Consider the following 26312-nt stretch of genomic DNA (forward strand, 5'->3'; position numbering starts at 1 on the left):
CAAAGTCCATCTACTGATTAATCAATAAATAAAATGTGCTATATTTGTACAATGGAGTATTATTCAGCAATAAAAAGAAATGAAATACTAATGCATGCTACAATGTGGATGGAACTTGAAAAAATCATGCTAAGTGAGAAGTCAGTCACACAGAACAACATATTATATAATACCATTTATATGAAATGTCCAGAATAGGCAAATTGATAGAGACAAAAAGTAGATAAGTGGTTGCCTTGGGCTGGGGGGCAGAGGGAAGGAGAGTTTGGGAGGTGATGGATAAGAGGCATATGGATTTTTTGGAGGGATAATGAAATATGCTAAAATTGTGGTGATGTATGCTTAGCTCTGAATATACTAAAAGCCTTTGAATTACACACTTCAAAATGTATAGTGAACAATGTAGCATGTGGATTATATCTCAATAAAGCTGTTTAAAATGGTGTGTGGGAAAATCAGGGATCGGTTTTGGATCCAACGTACACGTGTGTGTTGTGAGGAGGGTGGCCTAACACTGGCACACTAGGAGACAAGGGTGGAGAAGTGGAGGGGTCCCAGCTCACAGACAGTGGACGTGCACTACTTGCCAATTAAGAAAGAGTAGGACACTGGTGGCAAATAGATTTTGTCTTAGATGCAATCCTTGGCCAATAGCCAATAGCAGGTAGTGGCTACCCACTGGGCTGCCCTGGGTCTGAGAAGGTTTCCAGGGAGAGGTATCATGCTTGGCTACCAATGTCTGTCTGCACAGTAATGGCGACTAATGTTTCTTGAATAGGACCTTGGTACTAAGCACTGTCCTAAGTACTTGATGTGCTTCATCCCATTTAATTCTCTTCAATAACCAAACGTAGCTACCCTCACTGTCTCCAGCTTATAAAGGAGAAAGATTCAGCCACACTGGCTGAAGGTCACATGGCTGGGTCATGGCAAAGTCAAGAGTCAGGGCCTAGAGGGTTGACACCAAAGTCCTCTGGTGACTCTGAGCCATAGTGACTTTCCCAAGAGTGTGGGAGCCTATCCTTTAAATCTGCCAGCTGGCAGAGGCCACCCTTCCTGGATATGATTAAAGATGTGCTTGGGAAGACTTATCTGCTTTAAAATCTTTCCCGTGGTCTGGAATCACCATGCATTTCGCTCCTTGGGGCAGTGTTAGCTGTTCAGGTCCCCTGAAAGGCGTCATAACTCATCAGTGAACATCTGGGGATTTACGGTCAGTGGCTGGCTGCCGGGCCTGGGGGAACAGAATGCCAGGGAAACTGTCTTGGGAGATAGGGGGTAGAGACAGCAAGTCATGGGGCACACACACAGAAAACCCATCCAACCTGCCCTACCCCCCGCAGTCACAACCTGCAGCATCTGGTGACTTTGCCCAAGCCCTTCCGTGTGAGGAGTTTCTAAGGATGCTTTGTACTTGCATGTGACCTTCGGGGCTGGGCTGATGTCTCAGGAGGCTACAACTGGCCATGAGTGCCATGGCCTGGATGTGGGCGTGCTTGGCTTTCCTGCGTGACCTGAATGTGGAGTGCCTTGTGTTTCAGGGGCAATGGACACTTTGTGATTTCAAAGGCAAAAGAAACTCACTGCCCTGACAGCGCTCACACAGGACATCACCTGAGACTGGGATAAACTAGTGGCCCATGAGGCCTGGCACCCCACGGAGTTACCTCCCCAGCCTTCCTGAGGTTCTTCTGCCAGGACCCCCAGTTGCTGCTTGCTTGGCAGTGACCTTTAGGAGAGATCTGGGCCTCTCTCTCCCTCAGAACCGAATTAGGCTGAGGGACTCTGAGTCCTCCCTCTTCCCCCAAATCCTGACAGGCTGTCCTCCTGTGCAGGGGTGGATGGGGAGGTATCCTGGACGAACAGAGGCAGAGGTAGTGATGTTAGTGGAAGGGCGAGGCCGGAAGGCTGTGAGATGGGGGGAACATAAATGCAGGGAGAGATGTGACAAAATGCAAACATGGAATTTGTGGAAGCTGGCAAGCACAGGTAGGGCTGTGAGCGGCCTCACACCCCGGTTCGTCCCAGTTTGTTCCAGCTTCGCAGGTTTCTCTACCCTCTTCTCCAAGTTTGCTTTTGGCGTTACCTGGCTTTACGTATCAGCTCTGCCGCTTACACTTGTGGGTTCTTGCGTTATTTATCCTCTGAATCTTGATTTCCTCGCCTATGAATTAGGCGGAATGGCACCATCGTCTCCCTCAGGGGTGCTGTAAAGGTAAAACGAGGTGATCTATAAAGCACCTAGTGCAGTAAGGGCATAGTAGGTGCTCAATAAATGATATCTATCCTCGTACAGATATTTTTTGGAAAGATTTTATTTACTTCCTTGACAGAGAGAGACAGAGAGCTTGAGAGAGAGTGAGTATGAGGTGGGGAGGAACAGAGGGAAAGGGAGACACAAGTTCTCTGCTGAACAGGGACCCCAATGTGGGGCTCGATCCTAGGACCCTGGGATCATGACCTGAGCCGAAAGCAGACGCTTCACGAGCTTAGCCACCCAGGTGCCCCCCACCCAGTACAGATATTAAAAGTTATTTTTAGTGGGGCATCTGGGTGGCTCAGTTGGTTGAGCATCTGACTCTTGGTTTCAGCCCGGGTCTCAGCTTGAGATTCTCTCTCTCCCTATGGCCCCGCCAAAATAAAATAAATCTGTTTTAAAAATGTTATTTTTAACACAACACAAAGTTTACCATCTTACCCAACTTTAAGTGCACAATTTAGCGGCACTAAGCACATTTGTAATGCTGTGCTCCCATCCTCACTATCCACTTCTAGAACGTTTTCATCATCCCAAACACACTCTGTAGCCATGAAGCAGTAACTCCCCATTCTCCCCTTACCTCAGCCCCTGGCAACCTTTAATCTATCCTCCGTGTCTATGAATTTGTCTATTCTCGATATTTCTTGTAGGTGCAATCATACAATATGTGTCTTTTTGTGACTGGCCAACTTCACTTAGCGTGATGTTTTCAAGGCTCATCCATGTTGTAGCTCCGGTCGGAATTCCACTCCTCTTTAGGGCTGAGTGTCATTTCATTGTACCGACGCACCACGTTTTGTTTATCCCTTTATCCGTTGATGGGCGTTCGGGTTTCCACTTTTGACTACCGTGCCTGTCATAGACATCACAGCCACTGTCTGTGAAGGGGTACTTGAATGTGGGGGACTGGAGCACAGACCCTGGAGCACACAGCCTGAAGCCCAGCCTTTGGCTTACCACCCTGGGATGGTCGTAACCTCTTTTGTGCCTCAGTTTTCTCATCTGTGAAATGGGGATACGAGGCCCTTCTGCTCAGGGCTCGTGTGAGGAGGAAGTGAGTCTGCACGTGCAAAGTGGCTCCGATAGTCTCTGGTACGTGGTTAACATTCAGGAAGGTTAGTTGTCCTCACGGTCTTGGGAACGGACGCCTTTCCCAAGGTACAGCACCCGAGACTCATCTTGACGGACTGGAGTTTTCTCTGGGAATTGGTGGCTGAAGGTGGAGAGTTGCAAAATGGAGAAGTGCTAGAAGTGAAAGAGACATTGGCGATTACCTCCTCCAACTTCCTCCTTTGACAGGGGTAGAGCCGGAGCCAGGTGCCTGCTCCCCATGTCTAGAGCTTGGCCTTGGCTCCAATTCTGATCACACCAGCTTCCGTCCCTGAGCCAGGACCCCCTCTGGAGATGCTTCCCCTCTCCAGAGGTCACACCAAATGGGGGGCTGCTTCACCCAGCAGGTTTCCGCTCCCATTTGGGGGGCCTAGGACCCTACCTCCCCTTTGACCTCACCTTGGACACAAGGTCAGCTGCTTGCTGCACTGTGATCACCTGCCTTTTCTCTTACCCACCGCTGCTTGGCTTGTAGGGAGCGGTGTTGGGGGGGGATGGGCAGAGAACTTTACCTGAGAGGGTCTTGTCTGGCAGGGGCAGGGAGTAGGCGGGGAGGAACCGAGGCCTGGTTGTTTTAGGATTACGTACTCGCACTGGGCAAGCACTTCTGTTGTTCAGCTGTTTGTGTTCCCTTTGTTCATTTCGTTGATTTTCTGTGAGGTTATTTTTAGAGAATTCCAGCCTGTCTGAGCTTTGCAAAAGGGGGGCAGACAGGGGTGCAGCCCACACCTGGGCAGGAGAGCGAGGCAGCCAAGGTGACTTGGTGGCAGCGAGAGCAAACATCTTGGGGGAAGGAAAGGGACCGGCTGCCAAATTGTCCCTCCCCCTTGGAGGGACTTCTTCTGGAGCTCTCTGATGAAAGAATGTTTTGTTTGTTTGTCTTTTCAAAGGTGAGGTCCCATCCCTCACCCCGTCTTCAGGAATTCATCTCACATAAGGGAGCTGTACCCACCTGGGTGTGGCGGGGGTCCATTTGGGAAGGTGTGATGGGGAGGGAAGGACCTGTGAGAAGTATTGTCATAGGACAGCTCTGGGGGACAGGGAAGGGCACGGCAGGAGGGGGCACTGTGTGAGGAAAGGACTAGAGGGGGACAAGTGTTGTAAATCCAGGACCTGGGACTCTGGTGTAAATCCTGGCTTTTTCCTTCTAATTTTCTCCTCTTTTATCCTTCCCAGGGTGCGGGTCATCGCCACAGGAAAGATGCTTTCTTCAGTGACCTGGAAATGCTGGAGGCATGGACTGGATGGTTGGGACCGAGCCCCTTCCTCACCTGCCAAGCCTCACTCAACACAGATCCTGGGAGGCAGGAGGGGGACTCCAGCGGAGGGGAGGTGGGACGACGTCCAGGTGGGTCTGCGTGGACATGCCTGCAGAGCCGCCGCTAGGACAGGACGTGGCTCACCTGTGCAGGCCAGGCTGCCGTGAAAACAAACACCCAGTGATGGGGTGCAGGGAGGAAGGGAAGGATCCTGCCCCTGATCCAGCCGCTGAAAGCGAGAAGCTGATAATAGCAAGGAGGCCTGAAATGCACCCCACGGTAATCAAGCCATCTGGCAAGAGCCTACTGGGAAAGGAGGCCACATCCGGCCTGCCAGGCCCCACTGTGCAAAGGTGGGGTGCAGCCGGTCAGCGTCGGCAGCACGTTGCCAGCCACCCTCTGGAGCTGGAGGCTGGGAGGGGTTTTCATCTCCAGGCCAAGAGGTTGGCCGATTCTCACCTGCCAGAAGGAGGGAGGGAGAGAACGGCCAAGGCCATCTCTTCCCGGCCCCACGTCTGTGCCAGGCTCAACTTTCACTGGGACGAAGACTTTGGCAGCGACATCCTGGACCTTTTATTAGCTCAGATGGTAGTTTTAAGAGCTTTGTGGGCTCGTGAACACTCATGGCACCAATAGCCAGCCCTTACCCTGCCCTTACCAAGTGCCAGGCACTGTTCTGAGACGTTTTGTCTAACTCACCTCATCGAGTCCTCATAAGAACTCTGCAAGAGAGGACTTATATCCATTTTACAGTGGGGAGGCCTGGAAAGGGGGAGAGCTAGGACCCGATGCAACAGGTCGGCTCCTGAGCCCTGCCCTTCACAGCTGGGCAGCCCTGCCCTATTGCTCCATAGCACAAGCTGGAGTGGAGATTTGGCCTTAATTGTCTGCTGGGAAACCAAACACCCTAGAGATGTGCCTGTGGATGCTGAGCTGGGGCAGGTGATAGCATACCATCAGAACTGACCGTCCCCTAACTGAAGGCAGGCAGGGGGCTCATCCAACTCACCCCTCCCAAGAGTAGTGCAGTCAGATCTGGAGAGGTTGCTTGGGGTCACGAAGCTTGAACATGATGAAACAGGGATCGGATCTGAAGTCTTCTCACAGTCCTAGTAATCGCTCTGGGAGAAAAAGACTGTGTCCCTGCCCCTGGCACCCCTACTTCATCCGCCTAAGCCCCCATGGTGGATGGCAGGGGTGGTGGGTGTCGGGTGGCAGTTATCTGCTGGAGCTTTCCTGAGGCGCAGGGGCCATGTTGACCTGATCACTAGTTCCTGCCCACCTGGGGGGCCTGCTTCATCTGGTAAAGAGGATTGAGGAGAACTGGAGACACTTCAGTCTCCCGCCTTTCTGGCTCTCCTCCCCCTTGGCTGAGGGCTGATCGGTATCCCTGGAGGCTCTTTGACCTGTGGGCCTTGTCCAGAGCTCAGCTTGGGTTGCATTGGGATCAAGCCCCCAGCCAGGTCCCAGAGAGGAGTCTCGAGCCTAGGCCTGAGCTGTTTCCGGATGTACGGGGTCCTTGCCAGGTAATCATTGCAGGTAATGGCAAAGGCTCTGAACAAAGTGTCCAAACTGGTTTAGCACCCTTTTGGTATTTCTCGTATTTTGTGGATTTATTTCATTCACCTGCTAAGGACCTGCCCTGCATTAATCTTTATTCCCTGAGGAATGAAAGACTAGATACAGTTTTCTGTTTATTTTGTTTAAGGGCTGTACTCCTGTCACCTGGGTTGGGCTCTGCTGGTCTTTCCACAGGACCCCCAGTCTCCAGCCCCAGAGGGGCAGACTGGGGCTCTAGGGATGCTTGGATCAAACTCCAAAGTACATTCCGTGTTCGTTCTCAATCTATGGTTCCAGCAATATCATTTAGCACCCACTGGCATCCAACCAACGGGAGATGTAAGAGAAGAACTGCCCTTCAATTCTTATCAAACAACACCGATCAAGCAATTCCTGTATAGGCAAGAAGCGTTCTTGTTTCCTGTCCTGAAGGACAGTAAGACATACATACACGACGATCAGCAAGACATCATGCAGAGCAAGGATGCAGCGCTGGATTCATTGCCCAATGAAGGACACAGGAACAGTTTTCAGACGGAAGTGTTGCACAGAGCAGCTAAGGTAGCAAGACTTACTCCTAACCAAAGATACCAGCAAAAGACATGGCCAACGTGAGTGGCACGTGGCAGAGTCGGGCCAGGAGTTCAGAGGAGAGAATTGGCTAAAATTGTTGAGATTGGGTTTTGGAAGACGTGTGTGTAGTGGGCATTTGCTGGGCTTTGAGTTTCTCCCTTCTTTTGGAGACTACCCTGATCTCTTTCTGGAAAAAACCCCTCTCCCCTTCATCAATCTAGGAACTGTCAGTTGGGTTACAGGTGGGAGTGTCACACTTCTCCCTCTGTCACCCAGCCATAACATTGGTCCAGGGATGGACCTATGTTCCAAAGACAGCCAAGGAACACACATAACATCTGCTGGGGCTATTAGGAGAGAAGAACGTTCTCTTTCTCTCTGGGCTTGAACCTGGAGTTCACTTGGCAGTGCAAACCTCTTGCCACCAGAAGTGTCGAGCCTGTCAAGAGTGGCACCACCATAGAGGACGCAAGACCGAGAGATGACATCAGGTGCTAGTAACTTCTTGCAAGACCCTGAATTAATCCATGCCTGAAGACAAACCTCCCCCTGGACTTTTCGTCTGTGTGCTCACTACATTTCCTGTCTTCTTCTATGCACTTGGATTGGTTTTCTTGAAACAGAAAGCATTTCGTTACCGTGGGGGCCTTGAACTGGAGTTGGGTGGATGGAGGTGAAGAGGGGGATCCAGGTAGATGGAGCCATAGAACCAAGGGTGTGTGGATGAGGGTGAGGGCGTGCTGTCCATGGAGCTGTGTGGAAACTGACTGGGGGGGGTCTCGGTGGACCGTGTGCAAAATACCCTGCAAGAGGACCTGTGTTTTCGTGCTTCCAGCTGCATTTATCTATTCAGACAAATCCAGTGGGACTGCTGGGGAGAGGTGGGTAACGGAAGGACAAAGGGAGAGAGAGAAGGAACTCTAAAAATAATAAAATAACAACAACAAATGCTTACTGAACACTTATTATGTGCTAGGCACTGTGCTAAGCCTTTTTTTCACCTAACCCTTTCACCGTAAGGGTGAAATAATATGACCCATGAGGTATTATTTCTCCATTTTACAGATGAGGAAATTGAGGCACAAAGAATTTGTCAAAGTGACCCAGTTGATAAGGGTCGGAGCTGGGGTTTTAACCTGAAAGCTCAAGGAGACTAGATCCTGCATTCTCAACCTGCCCTTTTCTGCCTGTGGCCTCTTCTGTCTGGTGTGGCCTCTTCTGTCTGGTGTGGCCTCTGCCTTGCAGAAGGAAAGGAGGCAGCTGTTGCTGAAAAGGGCCACAGGAGAACACAGGATTCAAGTTGTTTTTCCCAGAGCTGGCCCTGATTCGACTGTTTGTTCCTTATTGCTCCTTTTTTTTTTTCTTTTTTAAGTTTGCTGTTGGACAAATGCTGACACTCTGGCTCCCCTGTCCTCAATTAGCCACAGTCTTCGGGGCCAGCAGATGACTCCGGGCGACTGCTCCTGGTCGGGGCTGACACCCTCCTGGGCTGGCTGACGACACTCAGAGGGGGAGCGAGGTCCTCTGGACAAGCCTCCCCTGGCCCCGGCTGGCTCCCCCCTCCTCCATCTCTTTCCGGCTCTGTATCTCCTTCCCTTGGATTGCCTCAGGAGAAGGAAAGAAGAAATGTTTTTTAAAGAGAAGTTTAATGAAGCCAAACACTTGTATTTCCAACTATTGACATTGGATTTGTGCTTCTCCAGCCCAGCCATTTGGGACAAGTCTTTAACCGCCTCTCTTCGCCCGACGGTCTAATGCAAACAGACCATAAAAAAATAAACTTTCCCCCCAAATATTATCTTAGGCCTCATTTTATCATGCTTCCTTGAGCTGTCTCTGTAAAAGGGAAGAAAAAAGAATGTGGGTTTTAGTTTGTGCAGGGATAGAGAGGGCCCCATCACCAGTTCTCCCAATGCTGTCTGTCTACTTTCCAGAGTACGTGTTGTCTGTCTCATCACTGGGCAGGCCTTGCTCAGGCCCTTCTTATCACTTAGCCGGTTTTCCTTCATTCACCTGTAAAATGGGCTCCTAACCCCTGTCTACAAGGTTGCTGTAAGACAGAAGTGGCGACATAAGCATCTGTGAGACTCAGAAACCAGAGCAGGTATCCTACAAGAGGGGGGTGCTGTCCTCTGAGCTATCCAGAGAGAAAATGCCCCCCTGCCCAAATGTAGTCTCATTCAGCTTCAAACAAACAAAACCCAACAAGCAAAAACACTCTTGCTGGCCCAAAAAAACATGATCACAAACTGGGTTTGGGATTAGGGCTCCCTGTTTTTAACCTCACAAGGATGGTGACCGAATATTTGGGACAGATGGCTGACAATCCAGATGCCTCTAGGATGGGTGATGCCCACACTTTATCCTCTAAGGGGGGAGAAAATGAGAACCTTCCCTCCTTGACGATGGGCTCTGAACGGGTGGGGAGATGGGAAACACTGAGGGATCACAGGGCCCAGGGTGAGCTCTTAGTGGCCGAAGGCTTAGTGAGAGAAGGCTGGGCTGATGGAGGCCTCCTTATGACCATTTTGCCAAATTCAGACCTTAGCGACTTACCTGGATGTGCCAGAGTTTTGAGCGCTGGGGGAAGATAAGGAATTTACCAGACTTTCCTGTGTGAAGTGCGCCCCAGAGAACCAGATCATAGAAGGAGAGAAGTTCTGAACTGGAATTTCACCAATTCTGAAATCCCAGATAAATACTGGAACTGAGCAACGATGACTGTTTATAACACAAAAAAATCAGGTTATAGACGATTATGTACCTTTTGGTGAACAAACACACCACTGCTCACGAAGCTGTCTTGCCAGAATTAATCAGATCCACCTAAATTTGATCAACCTACAGCTCCAACCAGAGATTTAGAGGAACCCCAGGGTCAGGGGAACAAGGTGATGCAAGCCCCAAACCCACACTGTGGGAAACTCTACAAATGACTCCCCTTTTTTTTCACCTTCAAATTTTACTTTATTTGGAAACTATACACATTATTTTAATATTTAAAGACTGTGGTACTGAAGTAGAGACCCGGAGATAATATGATATACATTTAGAAATTAAATATAACAATATCAACACAACGCTGTGTAAAAACTCAGAGGTTCACTTGAAATAAGTCCGAGGTCTGGGCATTCATGGCCATCAGATCTCTCCCTGGAAGCAGGTGAACCTTGCCGGGAGGTTGTCCACGGGGTACATGATGGGATTGGTTTTCATTACAGGAGGTCCATTTAAAAGCTGCCAGTTACAATGCCTCGCCAGCTCTCCTGTAAATATCTCAAGAAGAATTTTTGCAAATTCTTTCCCTACACAGCTCCTGAGGCCTCCTCCAGATGGCACGAGGCTAAACCTGGATGCGTCCGCTGGCTGAGGCAGCATAAATCAGCCGGGATGAAATCCCTCCTCGTTGGTGAAGATACCTGCCACATTGTGAGTATCACAGATACAGACGACAAATAAATTCTGCAGCAAATAAATTCGCAAGTGGAAAGGGGTGGATGGGGAATCTGTATATTCAGAGACTTAAAAATATTTAAAAAGTGAAACTAAGCTTCAGTGTTGAGGGATGCATGAGTGGGTGATGACGCCGTGAAGAGAGGAAGGAGGTCATCATAAACCACGGCTGGACAAGAGCTGACAGAGGGTGGGATGGGGTCTGTGACAGACGGAGCACAGGCAGGAGCTTCCGGACCGAGTTCTGTCTCTTGATTTGGGTAGAGGTTATAAGTATGTTCACTTTTTGATTCTTTATTAAATTATACACCTGTTTTCTGTATTTGTGCTCTTCGCTTTTTAGCCATATAAAGATGGTATGTTTGTTTTCACTACCTGCCCCCGATTCTTTCTCTACCCCTGCCCTCACTAATTTGGAACCCGGTCGACAATTAGCTGCCGATTTCTGGGTTCTGAATTCTGCCCAGTTTCCTAACCTCCTTTTCCTAGACTCTCTCCTAATTATACAGCGTATCAATCAGAACGGGCTGTTATGTTGCAGAAACAAACAACCTGAGATCTCCATAGCTTAAAACAAAGGCTTGCTTATTGCTTATGCTACATGTCTAAGACATCTTAGCAGAGGCCTCTGCTCAGCTTAGTTGCTCAGGGACCCCAGCTAACAGAGGAGCTCCTTTCTCTCGGATGCTCTCAGGGGCTGTGCCAGTACCGACTGGCAAGCAAATGCTTTGGCATGGAAGTGATACATGTAACTTCTGCTCCCAGTTCATTGGTCAGAAGTAATCACATCCCACTATCCAACCACAAGGTGGGTGAAGTGCAGTACCATGAATGTGCTCTGAAATATTTGGCAAACGACATTCGTAAAACTTGCATCACATGGTTCAAATGTGGGCAGGTTTTCAATTAATGTGACTTAGTTATAGAACACCAATCCCCAGCAAAACGGCTCCAATTTCTGTCGCCGTGGGTTATGACCGTAGTTGCTTAAAGTACAAATTTCACTGGCTGCTTATCAGACCAGAGATTACAAATGGTGAAGTGACCAGTCGCATCACTCCTTTCCAAATCTGTCCGTGGCTTGTTACCATGCTTCTGGTACTCAGTTCACGACAGGTAGCGAAGTGTGTGGCTGTGTTGCCTCCTTGCCTCCCGGTGATAAACCCCCATGACATTTTACAAAAATGGAGAATCCGTAGAAGATTAGCTAACACAAATAGAAGTACAGCAAAGAAACCACAAGCGACAACCCTGGCAGCAAAATTGGCTGTGGACAGATTTGAAAATGGCAACAGCAAAGGAAAGATCGGAGGAGACACAGGGCTGTGAGAAGCTACGGTGCTAGCCTTACTGGAAAAGTCCAATGAGTATTACAAACCAGGTGAAGTCACTTCATTATCTTTCCATTTTAATTGCAGTAGAAACATAAAGCCACTCATGGTTGAAATGGAATAGTTTCTTCTACTTTCAGTCGAAGACCATAATATTTCAAAATCCTAATTAGTCTGGCTAACATTCAGACCAGAGGATCGAAGTCAGTTGCCACAACAACAAGATAGTCAATCCCGAGGAGACTGGAGAAGAACCATTTACAGCCGATAAAGGCTGGTTTCACCATTTCAGAGTTCAGCGTGAGTTGGTGGATGGTAAGCTACTCGTGCACCCAGAAATTTGCACCCAGATCCTGAGGAAATGAAGATGTCCCAGAGGAAGTGATGCCAGCAAAAAAAACCCAAAAAACAAAAACAAAACAAAGAAAAAAACCCTACACCTTAAGAAATGCTCGTAGATATTTCATGGCATTGCAAGAGTGAAGGATAAAGCATCGCAAGCTGATCCAAACTTCGCGCGAAGTATGACTGCACACAACGGCACAGAGAAGGCTCCAGCTGCACATCCCAAGTTATTTGATAAGGGGAAGAAGGCGAGTGCTGTTCAAACTACTTTGGGTAAGTTTTTTTAGAATGAAAGAAAACACTTTAATCCTCAGTGTTTCTAATGTTTTGAATTACAGCTTAACATGTAAATATTAATTTTGCTAATTTTTCATTTCCCAACGCATTTATAGCCAACAGTAAGAGAGTTTTAAAAGTTTTGACAAAAAATATTTAAAGGTCACAGAACAATTGTTTTCCCATTGCTTATCAGGATGGCTTTGCAGGGTTGCAATGTACAGTCATTTTTAGGATCTTGCACAATCGTGCAAAGCAAACATACCTGGTTTGTGCAGAGTTAGTTTACAATTCCTCCCCATCTGCTTGTGTCAACTCAATTGCATGGAGTGTGAGGAAACTTCTGGAAAAGAACTTGAACCACGAGGATTAGCCAGGTCGAGAGTTTCCAGTTAGATTTTGGAAGCTGTTATTCAACTCCAACCTGATCCAGCCATCTTGAGGGCCTTTGTGTGATCCTGAGTGGGAAAGAGTTTGTGGACAATATGAGATGAACCACACCCATTTAGCATCTGTGCCATTCTTCTCTGGGGCTCAGCTAAAAAAAATGTATACTAGACAACGGGAATGTATTTCTTTACTCACTTCATGGGAGGGCAGATGTATCAAGCTACAGCCAAAGTAGAGACTCAAACCCTGGTCAGAGACGAGGCTTCCTTGGGCCAACTGGGCCTTGTGACAATGGTGGAACGCTCGGGGGTGTCTGATGCCCAAAAGCAGCTGTTCCAGGGGGAGCCACTGCTCCCAGGGAGAGCGGAGAGAGTGTGACCAGCAGCCTCAGAAGAGGGTTGAGAGCAGTAGCTGGGCAGTAGTTGGGTCTGCTGAGAGTGTGTGGGCTCCGGAGTCACTCAGATGTTCTGAGGAGGAAGCTGAGGGAGGGGCTGAGGTTCCAAAGTTACACCTGAGAGACGCTCCAAGCTAGGGGAATCCAGACTATGTTAATATGACCTCATTTTTCCACACTGGCGTGCAGCCTGGGGACTTGAGAGCTGTTTACAGATGAGGCGGCCATATAATTTATTGTTCCACTGGAATTATTTTTAAGGTCAAAGGGATTGCTATAAATAATTAAACCTTTGGGGTGCCTGGGTGGCTCAGTCAGTTAAGCATCTGCCTTCGGCTCAGGACATGATCTCTGGGTTCTGGGATCGAGCCCCACATCCGGCTCCCTGCTCAGCGGGGAGTCTGCTTGTCCCTCTCCCTCTGCCTCTCCCCCTGCTCATGTTCTCTCTCTCTCTCTCTGTAGCTTTCTGTCTCAAATGAATAAATTTTTTTAAAAACCTATAAAACAATAATTAAACATTTTACTAATAGGTTTCCAAATAGGTTGTCCCAGATAAACCACACCATATACTCACATTTTAGTTACAAGTGGAATCCAGGTAATTGTAAGTCAGGGGTCATATCAAAATTCATGAAAAGGAACGAATGTGCCCTCACAGGCATTGCAGGCCAGGCTTTCTGGAAGCGGACCTGGAGGTGGAGATTAGCATGCAGAATATTTTTTAGGGAGTGCTCTCAGGGTCCACACCTATGGGAGTAGAAGGGAAGGCAGAAAAGCAGGCTTGGGCAAAGAGAAAACGTGGGCGGCAAAGCAGTCTCATCAGAGGCCTTAGCTGGCCCCCAGGGGAGCTCCAGGGATGACCTTCAAAGTTATTGGAAATTGGGGCAAGGGGTGTGGGCCTCTCTTCTGCACAGCGACGGGTCATTGCACGTGGCTGTCCCCCAGGCCCTTCTCCAGCTGAGGGCCGATTTCCGGGCAGGGCCTCCACTAGCAGCACTTCCAGTGGTCTTAAAGGGGGGGGTCTGGGTAGAACATCACAGCATCCTCTACCCTAAGGGAGAGAATGGTTTGAATAAAACTATTATAAAGAAATATACTTTATTTTTTCTTTTTTTTTCAAATGATACTGGCTTATTTCATTTTTTTATTATTATGATATGTTAGTCACCATACAGCACATCATTAGCTTTTGATGTAGTGTTCCATGATTCATTGTTTGCGTATAACACCCAGTGCTCCATGCAATACGTGCCCTCCTTAATACCCATCACCAGGCTAACCCATCCCCCCCCCTCCTCCCCTCTAAAACCCTCAGATTGTTTCTCGGAGTCCATAGTCTCTCATGGTTCTTCTTCCCCTCTGTTTTCCCCCTCTTCATTTTTCCCTTCCTTCTCCTACCAATCGCCCTGCTATTCCCTATGTTCCACAAATGAGTGAAACCATATGATAATTGTCTTTCTCTGCTTGACTTATTTCACTTAGCATAATCTCCAGTTCCATCCATGTTGATGCAAATGTTGGGTAATCACCCTTTCTGATGGCTGAGTAATATTCCATTGTAGATATGTACTTAAGTTGAATCATTAGTCAAGTCCTGCCAAGGGAAGACCCAGTTGCACCTGCTTTGACGGAGTTGAGGCTCAATGTAATCAGCATCCCAGCTGCTTATCTGCAAATACTATTCCCAAAGAGGGGTACTCATTCTCTCAAATTAATAAAATAGTGCCAATCTTCTTGGTACCGCTTAGAAAACTTTTTTTCCGAAGGTCAATTTCTACCCAACTCTATGCAGTAATGTTGGTATGTGAGATCCTTGCATAGGGCTTACTAGGTTCCAGGCACAGTGTATGGCACTGTTGAAATATTAACCCATTAATTCTCCTAACAAACCTGCAAAGTAGGCACTAAGGACAAGGAAACAGAGACCCCGAGGTTAGGTAATCAGACTCAAGTGGTGGTGCCAGGATTTGGACCCACGTGTCTCCACAGGCTGGGCTCCTAACCTCTATGCTCCGCTGGCTCTCGAAAACACGGTTTAATTTAGTAAGCACTAGATCACCATAGAGAAGTTTAACAAGCACCTATTGAGCTACTATTAGTTGGCAATGTCTAATCTTTGAAGGGAAAAAAATCTCTAATCTGCAGTGAAGCAAAGAAGTAATAATAATCACAACAGTATTAATATCTACCACATGCCGGGTGCTGTGCTAGCAGCTCTCCGTGCACCCACATCCTGTTCCATGCGGGACACTTGGTGCCTGCCCACAAGGAGGTTCTGATGAACGCGGAAGCAGGACAAGAGATAGCTCCATCACCATGTGGAAGACAGGAATGATCCGGGGCCCCGGTGTGCAGGACAGGCTGTCAATGCGTGCAGTGGTCAGAGAGGAACAGCCTGGGTGCAGAACTAGGAGACTTAAACCCTGAAGAATTGACAGAATGCTCCCTCCTCAAAAAATACCATAAACAACAAAATCAGAGTAAAGAAATGCGAGAAAGTTCCTATTTTTCCCAGCGTGATCATTTTGGTACTTTTCAAAGAAACTTTCTGGTCGCAACTTCTTCCCAAACGATGCTTTCGGTTGCCTAGAGCTTTACTGCTGCTAAATTTGGTGTGGTCTGCTGTTTGGGTGATCCAGTTCTAGAGAAAGAAGAGCTTTCGGGGGCCTGTCAAGCCAGCAAGCTTCATGGCTCTTAAAGGATGGGTAGGACTAGGAAAGGGACGAGAAGGGGAAGAATGGGCCTGGATAGAGGGGGAGTGAAGGACTCAAGGGCACTGGCCTCGCTGGGGTACCTGGCGGGTGCAGGGGAGCGGCGAGGTGGAGCAGATAGGTTGCGGCCAGGTTCAACCTTGACACCTACCTAGTCAAGGGTTTTGTAATATCGCCCATGCGCAATGGGACTTATGGGAGGTTGATGCAATCGAGGTCTTGTCATTGTCTCTCCTCCCCCAAATCTGAATGCTGGGACAGCCAAGCTGCTCAAAGCCCTCTTGAGCAGAAGCCCCAGGCGACCGCTGCCTGGGATCTCTGGTCCCCCCGAGGGGAGCTTGTCTATGCTGTGCCCTGGCCCTCTGCGGTCGCTGTAAACATCCAGGGCCTTTCTCGTTGCACAGCTGCCCTTCCAAAGGGATCTTACTGCCTCAAGGTTCTGGGTGGCCACCCGGAGCGGGGAGCTGACCGTAAGGGACCCTCGCCTCCCTCTGCCCCACTACCTGATAGTTCTCTGCTCCTGCGAAGAGCAGCCCATTGGGCATACGTGCTCCAGCCCTCTCGGTTTCATCTTTCCCCCCTTCTGCCAAACTGTTAAAATACTTGATTCTACAAACACATCACAAACAAATCCAATCTTGCAACTGCTCTGACCTGAAGCCTGCCTCGAGGCAGAAGAATGGCAAGAATGCACTGGAATCGATGTTACCGTGGTGTGTTTGAGGAAGAGGCCCGGGGCTCGGCTGTAGCATCAGATCATGGAGGCAGACCCGATTTTTAAAGACCCTAGATAGCCATGCCAAGTCACCAGCCCTGCTTGTCCCGGGAACAGTGGGATCCGAATCACGGTGTGAGAGAAGGTCGCTCACACTTTCCCAGTCCACTGAGTCGCTTCAGCTGCTGTCCTAAATGGCTGCCTGATGAAGAATTTCCAGATCATTGCTGGTCACTTCTTTTCTCTGAATTAAAATTCAAACATTGTTTTTCCACCTTCATTTCATGCATTCAGGTCAAAGCCTCTGGCTCTTCTCTGTGGTCGAGTGAAATATCCCAACCTGGCTGAATTCAGGATGGGGATGTTTGTGGAACTTTTGGTTGGGTGCTGGTAAGAGGAGTGTGCAGCCAGAGAGGCTCGGAACACCCAGAGGATCTGGAGGCTGCCCACCAGCAGGCGCGGTCATGTGTGCGTGTGTCCAGACTGCAAGCTTTCCTCCCTGGCCTTGGCTCCTGCTCCCTGGATTCACATTCTGTTCCTGTCCGTCTAGCCCGGCCCAGCCTTTTCCACGCAGCCTTCCACAGGCTCTGCCAAGGCCACCATGACTGGTCCCTCCCCACCCCACAGACAGATCAGGGACACCATGACCCAGAACTCAGCTGCCGCATGCTCTTAGTACTTAGCTGGGAGCCTTCTTTCTTTAAGAGGATGGGAAGCCGACTGAAGGGAGAGACTATGTTCTCTCAGCACCGGGTTGAGTATAAAATACGGGTGGCATGAAAAACAAGCACCAATTAGAAAATGGATTGGCCAGGACCTTTCCTGAGGATGCCTATTTATTATAAATAAGAAGGAAGGATACTTATATTAACTGGATTCTTCTCAGAGAGAGAGCCTGAGAGCAAGCCGTCTATACTTTGATCCGTCTCATGGGAAGAAGGAAAATGGGCTGGGAGAAACATTCAGGGGCATTCAATATATAGCTGCTACTTTTTTTCTAAGGGGTTTGCAGGTTTGAACCAGAGCTAAACTCATCAGGAGGACAGAGGGTGATTGGGCTGCTTCTCCCCCTTCGCCAGGCAAAGCTGACATGACCTCTAAACGTATGTGCCCAAATGAGTTTGAAGGGTACTGTACTATGAGCCCGCCCCGGCTCTCCCGCTGGCCTGGTAGCTGTTCTACAAACACTGTGTATTCTCAGTCTATCTTTTTTAAAATAAATGAATACACAAAGAGACTTGCAATGAGTGAGTCAAGATTTTCTTCCCAGGGAGAAAATGATCTTAAGGCATTGTTCATGTTGAACCCTCCTGGTTGAAAGAGAAGAGAGAAACTGCTTCTGGAGTTCATGTTCTCTGGCCTTGCTAGTTGCCGGGGGGACTAGCATGGACATGGACAGCATCAGTATCACATGGAAGTTTATTAGAAATGCAGAATCTTGGGGCGCCTGGATGGCTCAATTGATTAACTATTTGCTTTTCTCTCAGGTCATGATCCTGGGGTCCTGGGATCGAGCCCCAGCTTGGGCTCCCTGTTCAGCAGGGAGTCTGCTTCTCCCTCTGCCTCTGCCTCTCTCTCCACTCGTGCACACACTCTCTCTCATAAATAAATAAAATCTTAAAAAAAAAAAAAGAAAAGAAATGCAGAATCTTGGCCCCCACCCCAGATCTACTGAATTCCAGTCGGAATTGTAAAGAGATTTGTACGCGCTCTTCTGCAGAACACAGAGAAAATCACTTAATGGTCTAAGTCTGGACCTCAGAACTACAAATAAATCTCTAATGTGACAATGGCATCTACAAACCGTCTCTCAAGCAATGGGCGTTTGTTGAAATCCGCTGTGTGCCTAGTCCTGAGTTAGGCCCTGCGGGAAAGAAAGAGGCAGGGGTGAGTCCGGCGAGTAAGGGCTCACACTCACTGTGGGATTTCAACCCCTCCCTGCCCACCCCTCCCTGTACAAGCCTCTGAGAGGGGGGGTCATGCCTAACCGAAGAAGTTGGCACAGCTCTGGGGTGACACCAGTCACGTGAATGGCCCTTATTTTCAGCAATAACAAGTAATTAAGATCCAGCTAGCAAATCTTCAGGGAAGACAGCCCGGTTCTAACCTCCATCATAACATTTTTCTTTTGCGATGAGGCATTGCCGGGTTTGTTGAAAGCTCATTCAGTGCCGCTGAAGCTCAAGCACTCAGGCTTCCCCAGGTCTAGAGTGGGGGGTTGGGAGGTTGTGGGGTGCTGTCCTGGCCTATTAGCCCGGAGGCACAGCCGTACTGTTGAAGTCTACGCTCCCTGCTGCGGGTCTCGTGAAGGGAGTCGTTTTAGAATCCTGTGCATAACAATGTAGATTCAGGAGTCAGATTGCCATGAGTTCATTTCCAGGTTCTCCCATTTGCTAGCGTTGAAACCTGGTGCAAGCCTCAACTTTCTAGCCATTAATAAAGTGATACTTTATTTCCTGCTTAATTTGGATGAAATCCAATTTATCTTTTTTTTTTCACTTTTAGGGATTGGGTTTTTGGGTTTTTTTGTTTTTTTTTAAGTATTTTTTTATAATAATATTTTTTAATTTTATTAGAGCCTTTGTGACTTTACTGAATTTTTTGTCCAGTGGTTCTATCAGTTGCAGGAAGGGTGTTAAAATAATCCTACTATAACCGTGAATTTTTCTATTTCTTTTTTTCATCTGTCATTTTTGCTTTGTGTATCTTGAGGCTCTGTTCTTAGTTATGTACACATTAATAATCCTAATGTCTTCCTTATTAACTGAGCCATTACATTATACTTAAAGTTTCTCTCTTTTTAAAAATGTATTGACTTTTTAGAGTCCATATGTAAGTGATACCATACAGTATTTGTCTTCCTCTGTCTGGCTTATTTCACTTATCATGATGCCCTCCAGATTCGTCCATGTTGCAGCAAATGGCAGAATTTCCTTCCTTTCTATGACAGAATAATATCCCATTGTCTGTCTATGCCACGTTTTCTTTATTCATTTATCTATTGAAGGGCATGCAAGTTGTTTCCATATCTTGGTTATTGTGAGTAGTGTTGCAATGAACATGGGTGTGAAAGTTCATCTCTTCTAGTCAGCATGTGGTTGGGTCTTGCTTTTTCGAAAGATCTATTCTGGTAAACTCTGCCTTTTGATTGAAGTATTTAGTTCATTAACACTTAATGTGATTATTTTATTATTTCTTTTCTGTTGTCCACTCTGCTCTGTTCTTAATTCTTGTTTCCCTGCCTTCTCTTGGATTGTTTGACTATATTTTTGAATTTTGTTTTAACTTAGCAGATTTTTAGCTGTATCACTTGGCATTGTTTCTTTGATGGTCAATCTAGGGATTACAAAAAAAAAATCCTTAGATCTTTACAGTATACTTAGAGTTAATGCTGAATGTCTTTACGTAAAATGGAAAAACATTGAAGTAAGGTTTTTAAGTGTAAGTCCATTTGCCACTCAAACCACCGCTACCAACGTTGAGTCCATAGCCATTCGAAGCACTGTTCCCTTTTATGCAATGTATTATTTTTCCTTGCCTTCTTGCAAGATTTCCACATTATTTTTCGTTGGCGGCACTTTAATTACGATACGCCTAGATGCAATTTTATTCATAATTATCCTGTTTGGAATTCCCTATGCTTTGGATCTTTCAACAAATTTGGGGATTTTTTAGCCAATATTTTCTCAAATTATTTTCTGCCCCATCGTCTCTCCCCTCTCTTTCTGAAACTCCCATTAATGTCATACTGAAGTACAACAGAAAACTCAGGTTTTAAAGTACAACGGAAGTCCACAATACTGAGATTTATTAATATTAAATATGTAATACCATGATTTCATATACAATGAAGTTCAAAACCTGTCCTGTGTTGACAGCTGTCTCTAGAAAATGGAGATTTTGTGCTAATTTCCGAACCTGAGTAGGAGCTAGGGATCTGGTGAGGAGACAGACACCGAGCAAAGAGTTTACAACACAGTGTTGTGAGATGCTAAAATCCAGATGTGCACAAAGTACCATGGGAGCACGGAGGTGCAGATGGCTGCCACAGCCCCAAGGAGTCAGGAAAGGCCTTCAGAGGGTAGGCATTTCGTTAGGCATTTTAGCAGGAGCAGTCAGGCTTTGTCAGAGCTCAAAGAACATCCTAGGCAGAAGGGTTCTGGGAAAGGGCTGTCGCAGTTTGGCAGGAGGGGGAAGGAGGGAATTGGGTGTCGTGTCTCCAAGGAGGGGCAGGAAAGTAGTCTGTGTGGGGCTGTTTGAAGCCCAACCTGAGGAGCAGCTTGTGCCTCACGTGAATGTACTGGGAGGGAAGAGTGGGACTCCTCCTTTCCTCTAGGAAGACTGAAACAACCTCTCTGTCCTCAGACTGGTAGAGAAGCCGAATCAATCTCCATTAGGCCAAAGAGGAAGGATACCCGTGGCCATCATTCTGCTCCAGCCTCCATTTTCTCTCACTAGCCCATGGTGCCCTACCAACAAATCTCCCTGTTATTCCATTTGCTCACTTCCAACCCGTTTTCCACACTTGCAGCCAATCTTCTTTTAAAAATACAAATGAGAACAGGTTAATTCATTGCTTAAAGCCACTCACTGGCTTCCACTGCACTTAAAACGCTGAGCCCACACCACTTCCCATGGCCTCATGCCTAGCCTCCCTACCTTCACGTATCACATTTGGTCACTATGGCCTTCTGGCTGGCCCTACTCAGGCCAAGCTCTTAGAGGCATCAGGGCTTTGTGCTGCCTGTGTGACCTCAGTCACTGTTGTCACTTTCCCCCCAGCTCCCCATGTGGCTGGCTTCCTCTTAGCTATTAGATCCAGTGTGACGTCTCAGAAAGACCTTCCCTCTGTCAAGTCCCCCCCTCCCCATTAAAACCTGTCACGAGGCCCAATTTATTTCATCCAAAGCACAAATAACTATTTGCGGTCTTTTAACCTATTTGTTCACCTGATTAATATCTACCTCCCCCACTGGAGGGAGGTATAGACACAAAGGCAAGGATCTTGGCTGTCTTGTTGCTCATTAAATCCCCAGCACCTAGTATAGTGCCCAGCATGTAGTAGATACTCAAAAAATATGTGTGGGGACGCCTGGGTGGCTCCGATGGTTAAGCGTCTGCCTTTGGCTCGGCTCATGATCCCCGGGTCCTGGGATCGAGCCCTGAGTTGGGCTCCCGGCTCAGCAAGGAGTCTGCTTCTCCCTCTCCCTCTCCCCCTGCTTGTGCTCTCTGTCTCTCTCTGTCTTAAATGAATAAATAAAATCTTAAAAAAAAAATATGTGTGGGTAAATAGCTATAACTGAATGTTGAAGGTCATATTATCAACTCTGTATCATGGGGGGGGGTTGTGAATGGAGTGTGAAGGATCAGAAGAGGAGCGAGAAAACCTTATTTGAAAGGGGCAGTCCCGGTTGCCACTAGCCTACCTGAAAGGAGGGCCCCTCGGGATCTTGCTGTGGGTTCTATAGCTCCTTGGGGGGAAGGAGTAGCTTTGCCTGTGAAAATGATGCTTTGGGTAAGGTGTGGAGCTCTCTTGTTCTCTGGGCACACTCTGGGAGGCACCCCTCACTGCTGGGACTTCTACACTCTGCAGAAGACTACTGCAGATGCAAGCTCATTTCACCTCCTGCAGGTCGTGCTTCTAAGACACAGGATGATTTTGAAGAGTTTTCTTGTTCCATCAGCTTCTCCAACCCAACTCCTGGGAGAGGAAACCTATCCTGTTCCCTGGGGTTTGACATCTTATTCCAGAAGATGGCAAGAATAAGAGAAATCTTGAATATTCCATTGAGTTGCTTTATTTTATTTTTTTTATTCTTTTTATTTTAATAATAATTTTTTATTATGTTATGTTAGTCACCATACAGTACATCCTTAGTTTTTGATGTAGTGTTCTATGATTCATATGAGTTGCTTTATCTGAAAAACCATTATGGTTTCTAAACCTAGGATACATTTTGGAAACTCTCCTGCCTGAAAGCATCACATACTTAGAAAATAAACACCTAAGTGCTAGAAGCCGGAAGGAGCACCTTTATCCATCCCAAGCACTGGACAGGGAGAGACATTGCAGAAGGACATGATGTTGACGTGTGCTTTTATTGAGTGAGAGGTGATGTTTTAAAAGTCTGCAGCACACACCACAAGTGGAATTTATTTCAGTAACGGTGCCATTAGCCTGTCTGGAACCCTCCTCCCACCATCCCCATGCCCCCTTGTTCTTTCTTGTGCAGAGTCATGGAATAAGAGTGGCTCTCCTTGGCTGGGTCAGAGCAGAGCATCACCTTCTTGACCTCCTCAGAGAATGTCTGTGGTCTTTTGCTGTTTTCTCTGTTGCGTGCACTTGTGATAACAGGATGGAGGCCCACTCTACCCTGAGGCTTCCTTGGCCTACGGGGCTCGGTGTAGACACCAGTTCTCTTAGAGTATTAAAGTAGGATGCAAACACCAACCCCCTCACCTCCAACATGCTCATTCTGTTTCCTTCTGCCCTCCTTCCTCCTCCCCAAACAACTAATATCTAAACTCTGTAGGAAAGGTTTGCACCTGGTGTGGTAAGTTTCTCCATTACTGAATGTGTTTGTCCTGCCTCAGGCTCCCTGGGTCTTTGGCACAGAGGACATGAGTCAAGAACAGAGAGGGGCGTCTGGGTCAGAGGCAGAGGTGGTCCTCCGGGCCAGGGAGCGGATACAATTTCCAAGCCACCTGGACAGCACGGCTGCTCAGGCTCCCCTCCTGGCAGGTCTCAGAGCCGTTGGACAACGACATGCATGCCCCCTTCCCCCCAGAGCATCGGCCGAGGTCCCTCCAGAGACAACAGAAGTCTAGAGGCCTTTGTGAAACATGCTGGGACATCCTCGTTTGGTCTCACACAGGCAAAATCATCACTGTGACAACGTCACAAGGTTGCGCTACTGTGCATAAACTTCGTTACAAGAGCTAAAATGGAATTTTCAGTAGAACAACCCCCCTCCGAGCCTATCTGCCTCCTGCTCCCCACTTCCAACCAGACAAATAAGCCTCCCTGAAACTTTAGAGATTCGTATGCTCGCTAGGGAAATTAAAAAAAAAAAAAATCTGTGCTTTCCAGATTCCTCCTCTGTGTGGACTACATGAGGAGATGTCTGTAAGAAATTGTGGGTTGATATCTCAGACAGGGGGGAAAAAAGCACTTTAAATTGACAAATCAGTCCAAACCACTAAGGTTATAACTCTTTCTTTTCCCTCTCCAGCAGAATAGTAAACCAGACGCGTTATTGGCAGCTCCGCAGTGCTAAGGGGAGGCCGGCTCCAGCATGACATCAGCCCACTGCTTGACCCAAACCTACTATTTCACCAGAGAGCCTTGCGCCGCCTGCTTTCCAGAGTACGGAAGATGCACACGGGGGACAGGGAAGAAGGCATAAATAAGACACAGACTGGAGACTTTTTGATGTGTTTAGCACATTTTTGTGACTTCCTTTAATACCACAGACCTTGGTTCTCCCACCATGAGGCGAACAAAAGACAAGCCTGAGGTAGGAGTGGGAGGAAGGGGGTGGGGAGCGGGAGACCCACTCGGTAAAAAGTTCGGGGGGCCTACTTAGCATTTTTAATGGAAACGCTGAAAAGAGGAGGCAAAAATGGGGAGAGAAGAATGAACACCACAGACGAGTAACTTCAGATATAAAAAGTCCCTTCATTAAATCCGTTGTTTTTTAATTCATAATTGAACTTAAATAAAGAGCGACCTATGGGCAGCTGTTTCTAATATCGAGTCCCCACCGCACATGAAAGACGCATTTATTCCTGCAGCAGCCTCCCTACCCTTGGGTGTTATCAGCTGAACATGTTTTGAACCTACCTAATGCATTTGAGGTAGCTTGGGTTTATTTTTCTTTCAATAAAATAAATGGTTTTGTAATTAAATTTCTGCGCTGCCTGTGCTTAATGGTTACATTGACAAGTGCTAATGTGTGGCAAGAGAATGAGTTTGAAATGAAACATGCTGTTTTTGAATCTGCAAGCAATTTTGCAGCGGAGCAATCAAGCCCCTCATGCCAGTGAAACGTTTTCATTAATCTGCTCGCCACGCCCCTTGCCCACTCGGCCGGCCGAGAGGACACTTTTTAGCTCCCCCTTCACCTACCCCCTCCTCTTGCCTTTTTCTCAAACACACACACACACACACACACGTACGCACCCACACACACTCACACACACACACAAATATCATGAAGCGAGCCGTTGTTTGAAACCATTTTGTGGTCTCTGGCAGGCAAGCCGGTGGAAATTCGCTGACTTTACACCGTGAAATGCTGCAGCTGTCCCCTCCGAAGGGACTGGCTGCCTCAACCTTTCAATCCCTGGCAGCCAGTCAACAAGAAAATCTGTCCCTCTGTTTTCCTATTTTTTTTGTTTAACTTTTCCCCCTTAGCTAAATTTATTTTTGAATAAATCTTCTCATAGAGAATAGAGGACGGCTATTACATATCTGGCCTCGGTCTGTGCGAACCACTTCCAGCCATGGCAAAGGCAGCACTTGGAAGAAGATTCCTGAACGCAGACCTGGATGATGGGTTGTGGCCTTTGCTGGCTCCACTTCCGCCTGCTGCCCGCTGCCCAGGGAGGAAGCCTGCAGCCGGTGCTCCGGCCCACACAGGTATGGGCAGTGAGGGTTGCACAACCTTTGGCCTTGTCCCTTCCCTGGAAGGCCATCTGACCACTAGTGGGATGGCTTTCCAAGGTGTGCCTATTCTGGAGCCTGCTGGGCCCCTTCATCAGAGGCCAAGAAGGGTGGACAGAGCCCACAAGCCGTCTGGGTTACAGGGAGATAGAGAGCAATGGGGTCTCTGGCTCAGTGGCTCCCCACAAGGTGTGCGACTCAGCATTTTCCCTCCAGGCTGGGGAAAGGAGCCAGGGGCTCCCCACATGAATGCTGACTCACCCGTCAGGGCAGGCCAGAATTACAAGTTGTCCTGCCCTAGGACAGCCTTCTCTTGCTGTGTGCTAGGACAGGGTTTAGGGGAAGGGCTTCTGTGTGGTCCGGCCTCCCTGAATTTACTGCAGTAGAAGATGGAGGAGGCAGCCGCTTGTGGGCTCTCAGGAGCAGGAGGAAAGATCTCAGCTTCTCAGAGCTCCCCCTTTCATAGGTCTAATTGCCTGTGGTAGGGGAGGGACGAACTCTTCATTTCGTCAGAGGCTTGCCTGCAGGAGTCCTTGGCAAGGAGATGTAGAGATTTAGCTCCCCACCATGGTGCAGATGATGGGCAGAGCAAAGCCTCTCCTGAGGAGGGGAAGAAGGAGCCTTAGAGTTAAGTAGTATCTGGCTGGCAGAAGGGCAACTCTTGGTAGGAGGAGAGAGCAAAGATGTAGGGGGACCATTGTCATAGCCAGATGACACCTTCGCAGTGTCCCTGTGAGGAGGTAAAAAGTTCTGGTAGACTTACGGAAGAGGCAGAGGCTTAATCTTATCCAGGGTAAAGGGGCGGAGGAGAGGCCCATTTCCCAGATGGAAGAATGGAAGGACGGTGGGGGAAGGAAGCTGGAGGGCTACTCACAGGAGCCTCAGCTGAGTCTGAGCTGGGACCCTGATGAAGCTAAGATATAAATATTGTGAGAGTCCTGTCATCTACCACTCAGCCTACCCCCAAAGTGCTTATACATACTACTCCCGGACGGCAGTGGAATGCGTTCCATGTTCACTCATGCACACACTCAGCGAGTAAGAAGTTCTCAGTGTGAGCGGTCATGTCGCTGTGTCTTTCAGGGTACAGGCATAAGGAAGACACGATCTGCCCTCTCAAGGATGAAGTAAGGGTTCTAATGGAGACAAACAGAGTTCTACATGACTTCAGAGGGGGACCGTGAGCTGTGCAAGGAGGAACGCTTCATGGAAGAGACAAGTCTTAAAAGTTGAGTAGGATTTCAAGAGGGGAGGTTGATGTTCCAAGGTA

At 48.0% G+C, this 26312-nt stretch overlaps 1 long non-coding RNA gene across 1 annotated transcript; it reads left to right on the plus strand.

Moving 5' to 3' along the window:
• The first annotated feature begins 4511 nt into the window (after positions 1-4511).
• On the plus strand, positions 4512-25041 carry LOC121101048. Its single transcript, XR_005832998.1, has 5 exons — positions 4512-4718; positions 10076-10191; positions 11634-12164; positions 23610-23894; positions 24826-25041. It is a non-coding gene; the product is annotated as an uncharacterized LOC121101048 (long non-coding RNA).
• The last annotated feature ends 1271 nt before the right edge of the window (positions 25042-26312 follow it).

The sequence above is a fragment of the Ursus maritimus genome, unplaced genomic scaffold (assembly GCF_017311325.1).
Source record: "Ursus maritimus isolate PB19 unplaced genomic scaffold, ASM1731132v1 scaffold_6, whole genome shotgun sequence".
In the NCBI taxonomy this organism is placed as follows: Eukaryota; Metazoa; Chordata; class Mammalia; order Carnivora; family Ursidae; genus Ursus; species Ursus maritimus.